This window comes from Triticum aestivum, chromosome 4D, assembly GCF_018294505.1.
Source record: "Triticum aestivum cultivar Chinese Spring chromosome 4D, IWGSC CS RefSeq v2.1, whole genome shotgun sequence".
In the NCBI taxonomy this organism is placed as follows: Eukaryota; Viridiplantae; Streptophyta; class Magnoliopsida; order Poales; family Poaceae; genus Triticum; species Triticum aestivum.
In genome coordinates, this window is record NC_057805.1 from 309,200,452 (window position 1) to 309,206,451 (window position 6,000).

Genomic DNA, 6,000 nt, shown 5'->3' on the forward strand with positions numbered 1-6,000 from the left:
AGAGATGAATGAATAATGTTCAAAATTAGCCAAACGAGTTTTAGAGCGAGTAATTCTCCCGGTTTGAATATCATCAAAGATTTGTTCGACGGGGTGGTCTCTTGAGACTCTTGCTCTAACTCGTGAGAGCTTTTTTTGGGTCGGGGTGGAACATCTTCTTCATCATCTTGTTCTTCCTCTTGGCCTTCTTCGTTGTTGGTGTTGTTCTTCTCTTGTGGAGGTGGAGAAGGAAGTTGATGAGGTTCATCTTGGTGTATATGAAGGAAATATGCCCTAGAGGCAATAATAAAGTTGTTATTTATATTTCCTTATATCATGATAAATGTTTATTATTCATGCTAGAATTGTATTAACCGGAGACTTGATACATGTGTGAATACATAGACAAAACACAGTGTCCCTAGTAAACCTCTACTAGACTAGATCGTTAATCAAAGATGGTTAAGTTTCCTAACCATAGACATGCGTTGTCATTTGATGAACGGGATCACATCATTAGGAGAATGATGTGATGGACAAGACCCATCCGTTAGCTTAGCATAATGATCGTAAGTTTTATTGCTATTGCTTTCTTCATGACTTATACATATTCATTTGACTATGAGATTATGCAACTCCCAAATACCAGAGGAATACCTTGTGTGCTATCAAACGTCACAATGTAACTGGGTGATTACAAAGATGCTCTACAGGTATCTCCGAAGGTGTTTGTTGGGTTGGCATAGATCGAGATTAGGATTTGTCACTCCGAGTATCAGAGAGGTATCTCTGGGCCCTCTCGGTAATGCACATCATAATAAGCCTTGCAAGCAATGTGACTAATGAGTTAGTTGCGGGATGATGCATTACAGAATGAGTAAGGAGACTTGCCGGTAACGAGATTGAACAAGGTCTGAAGATACCGACGATCGAATCTCGGGCAAGTAACATACCGATGACAAAGGGAATAACGTATGTTGTCATTACGGTTTGACCGATAAAGATCTTCGTAGAATATTTAGGAACCAATATGAGCATCCAGGTTCCACTGTTGGTTATTGACCGGAGATGTGTCTCGATCATGTCTACATAGTTCTCGAACCCGTAGGGTCCGCATGCTTAAAGTTTGATGACGATTTGCATTATGAGTTATGTGTTTTGGTGACCGAAGATTGTTCGGAGTCCCGGATGAGATCACGGACATGACATGGAGTCTCAAAATGGTCGAGAGGTAAAGATTGATATATTGGACGATAGTATTCAATCACCGTAAGTGTTTCGGAATGTATTGGGTACATATCGGAGTACCGAGGGGTTACCGGAACCCCCCGGGGGGAAGATATGGGCCATATGGGCCATAGGAGCGAGGCAAGGCAGCCCACAAGGGGGTGGCGTGCCCCCCCCATGGGGAGTCTGAATTGGAGAAGGGGAGGGGGCGTGGCCCCCTTTTCCTTGTTCTTCTCCCTCTCCTTCCCCCTTTCCCCCTTCGATAGAAGGAAGGGGGGCGAATAGGACTAGGAGTCCAAGTGGGATTCCCCCCACTTGGCGCGCCCTAGGCCGGCCTCCTCCCCTCTCCCTCCTTTTATATATGGGGGTGGGGGGCACCTCTAAGTACATCGATTGTTCTTAGCCGTGTGCGGTGCCCCGCTCCACTTTTTACTCCTCCGGTCATATTGTTGTAGTGCTTAGGCGAAGCCCTGCGCGGATCAAATTCACCATCACCGTCACCATGCCGTCGTGCTGACGAAACTCTCCCTCGACAATTTGCTGGATCAAGAGTTCGAGGGACGTCATCGAGCTGAACGTGTGCAGAACTCGGAGGTGCCATACGTTCGGTGCTTGATCGGTTGAATCGAGAAGACGTTCGACTACATCAACCGCGTTAAGCTAACGCTTCCGCTTTCGTTCTACGAGGGTACGTGGACACACTCTCCCCTTCTCGTTGCTATCCATCTCCTAGATTTTTTTTTGAAATTGCATGCTACGTTCCCCAATAGTGGCATCCAAGCCAGGTCTATGCGTAGATGATATGCACGAGTAGAACACAAAGAGTTGTGGGCGGTGATAGTCATACTGCTTACCACCAACGTCTTATTTTGATTTGGCAGTATTGTTGGATGAAGAGGCCTGGACCAACCTTACATGACCATGTTCATGAGACCGGTTCCACCGACAGACATGCAACTAGCTTTGCATAAAGGTGGCTGGCGGTGTCTGTTTCTCCAACTTTAGTTGAATCGAGTTTGACTGCGGCCGGTCCTTGTTGAAGGTTAAAACAACAAACTTGATAAATCACCATTGTGGTTTTGATGCGTAGGTAAGAACGGTTCTTGCTAAAAGCCCGTAGCAGCCACGTAAAACTTGGAAAAACAAAGTAGAGGACGTCTAACTTGTTTTTGCAGGGCATGTTGTGGTGTGATATGGTCAAGACATGATGTGATATACGTTATTGTATGAGATGATCATGTTTTGTAAAAGTTATCGGCAACTGGCAGGAGCCTTATGGTTGTTGCTTTATTGTATGAATTGCAAACGGCGTGTAATTGCTTTACTTTATCACTATGCGTTAGCGATAGTTGTAGATAGTTGGCGAGACGACCACGACGCTACGATGGAGATCAAGGTGTCAGGCTGGTGATGATGGAGATCATGATGGTGCTTTGGAGATGGAGATCAAAGGCACAAGATGATGATGGCCATATCATGTCACATATTTTGACTGCATGTGATGTTTTATCTTTTATGCATCTTATTTTTCTTAGTACGGCGGTAGCATTATAAGATGATCCCTTACTAAAATTTCAAGGTATAAGTGTTCTCCCTGAGTATGCACTGTTGCGACAGTTCGTCGTGCCGAGACACCACGTGATGATCGGGTGTGATAAGCTCTACGTTCACATACAACGGGTGCAAGACAGTTTTGCACATGCAGAATACTCGGGTTAAACTTGACGAGCCTAGCATATGCAGATATGGCCTCGAAACACTGGAGACCGAAAGGTTGAACGTGAATCATATAGTAGGTATGATCAACATAGAGATGTTCACCATTGAAGACTACTCCATCTCACGTGATGATCGGACATGGTTTAGTTGATATGGATCACGTCATCATTTAGATGACTTGAGGGATGTCTATCTAAGTGGGAGTTCTTAAGTAATATGATTAATTGAACTTAATTTATTATGAACTTAGTCCTGATAGTATTTGCATATCTATGTTATAGATCAATAGCTCGCATATAGCTCCCCTGTTTTATTTTTGATATGTTCCTACAGAAAACTAAGTTGAAAGATGATAGTAGCAATGATGCGGACTAGACCCGTGATCTGAGGATTATCCTCGTTGCTGCACAGAAGAATTATGTCCTTGATGCACCGCTAGGTGATACACCTATTGCAGGAGCAGATGCAGACGTTATGAACGTTTGACAAGCTCGGTATGATGACTACTTGATGGTTTAGTGCACCATGCTTTACGGCTTAGAACCGGGACTTCAAAAAACGTTTTGAACGCCACGGAGCATATGAGATGTTCCAAGAGCTGAAATTGGTATTTCAGACTCATGCCCGTGTCGAGAGGTATGAGACCTCTGTCAAGTACTTTGCCTACAAGATGGAGGAGAATAGCTCAGCTAGTGAGCATGTTCTCAGAATGTCTGGGTACTACAATCGCTTGAATCAAGTGGGAGTTAATCTTCCAGATAAGATAGTGATTGACAGAGTTCTCTAGTCACTATTACCAAGTTACTAGAACTTCGTGATGAACTATAATATGCAAGGGATGACAAAAATGATTCCCAAGCTCTTCGCGATGCTGAAATCAGTGAAGGTAGAAATCAAGAAAGAGCATCAAGTGTTGATGGTTAACAAGACCACTAGTTTCAAGAAAAGAGGGCAAGTGAAAGATAGGGAACTTCAAGAAGAATGGCAAGCAAGTTGCCACTCTCGTGAAGAAGCCCAAAGATTGACCTAAGCCTGAAACTGAGTGCTTCTACTTCAAAGGGAATGGTCACTGAAAACGAAACTGCCCCAAATGCTTGGCGGATAAGAAGGATGACAAAGTGAACAAAGGTATATTTGATATAAATATTATTGATGTGTACTTTACTAGTGTTCATAGTAGCCCCTGGGTTTTGATACTGGTTCAGTTGCTAAGATGAGTATCTCGAAACAGGAGGTACAAAATGAACAGCGACTAGTTGAGGGCGAAGTGACGATGTGTGTTGGAAGTGATTCCAAGATTGATAAGATCACCATCGCACACTCCCTCTACCTTCGGGATTAGTGTTGAACCAAAATAAATGTTATTTGGTATTTGCGTTGTGCATGAATATGATTGGATCATGTTTATTGCAATACGGTTATTCATTTAAGTCAAAGAATAATTGTTATTCTGTTTACATGAATAAAACCTTCTATGGTCATACACTCAATATAAATGGTTTATTAAATCTCAATCGTAGTGATAGACATATTCATAATATTGATGCCAAAAGATACAAAGTTGATAATGATAGTGCAACATACTTGTGGCACTGTCGTTTAGGTCATATTGGTGTAAAGCGCATGAAGAAACTCCATCCGGATGGACTTTTGGAATCACTTGATTATGAATCATTTGACACTTGCGAACCATGCCTCATGGGCAAGATGACTAAAACTCCGTTCTCTGGAACAATGGAGCAAGCCACTGACTTATTAGAAATAATACATACCGATGTATGCGGTCCGATGAGTGTTGAGGCTCGCGGCGGGTATCGTTATTTTCTGACCTTCGCAGATGAATTGAGCAGATATGGTATATCTACTTGATGAAACACAATACTGGAACATTTGAAAAGTTCAAAGAATTTCAGAGTGAAGTGGAGAATCATCGTAACAAGAAAATAAAGTTTCTATGATCTGATCGCGGAGGCGAATATTTGAGTTACGAGTTTGGTCTTCATTTAAAACAATGTTGAATAGTTTCGCAACTCACGCCACCTGGAACACCACAGCGTAATGGTGTGTCCGAACGTCGTAACCGTACTTTATTAGATATGGTGCGATCTATGATGTCTCTTACCGATTTACCACTATTGTTTTGGGGTTATGCATTAGAGACAGATGCATTCACGTTAAATAGGGCACCATCTAAATCCGTTGAGACGGCACCATATGAACTGTGGTTTAGCAAGAAACCTAAGCTGTCGTTTCTTAAAGATTGGGGTTGCGATGCTTATGTGAAAAAGCTTCAGCCTGATAAGCTCGAACCCAAATGGGAGAAGTGCATCTTCATAGGATACCCAAAAGAAACTGTTGGGTACACCTTCTATCACAGATCCGAAGGCAAGATCCTTGTTGCTAAGAATGGATCCTTTCTAGAGAAGGAGTTTCTCTCGAAAGAAGTGAATGGGAGGAAAGTAGAACTTGACGAGGTAATTGTACCTTCTCTCGAATTGGAAAGTAGCTCATCATAGAAAACCGTTCCCGTGATGCCGGCACCAACTAGTGAGGAAGCTAATGATAATGATCATGAAACTTCGGATCAAGTTACTACCGAACCTCGTAGGTCAGCCAGAGCACGTTCCGCACCAGAGTGGTACGGTAATCCTGTTCTGGAAGTCATGTTACTAGACCATGCCGAACCTATGAACTATGAGGAAGCGATGATGAGCCCAGATTCTGATAAATGGCTTGAGGCCATGAAATCTGAGATAGGATCCATGTATGAGAACAAAGTATGGACTTTGATTGACTTGCCTGATGATCGGCGAGCCATTGAGAATTAATGGAGCTTCAATAGGAAGACGGACGCTGACAGTAGTGTTACTATCTACAAAGCTCGAATTGTTGCAAAAGGTTTTCGACAAATTCAAGGTGTTGACTACGATGAGATTTTCTCACTCGTATCGATGCTTAAAGTATGTCCGAATCATGTTAGCAATTGCCGCATTTTATGAAATCTGGCAAATGGATGTCAAAACTGCATTCCTTAATGGATTTATTAAAGAAGAGTTGTATATGATGCAACCAGAA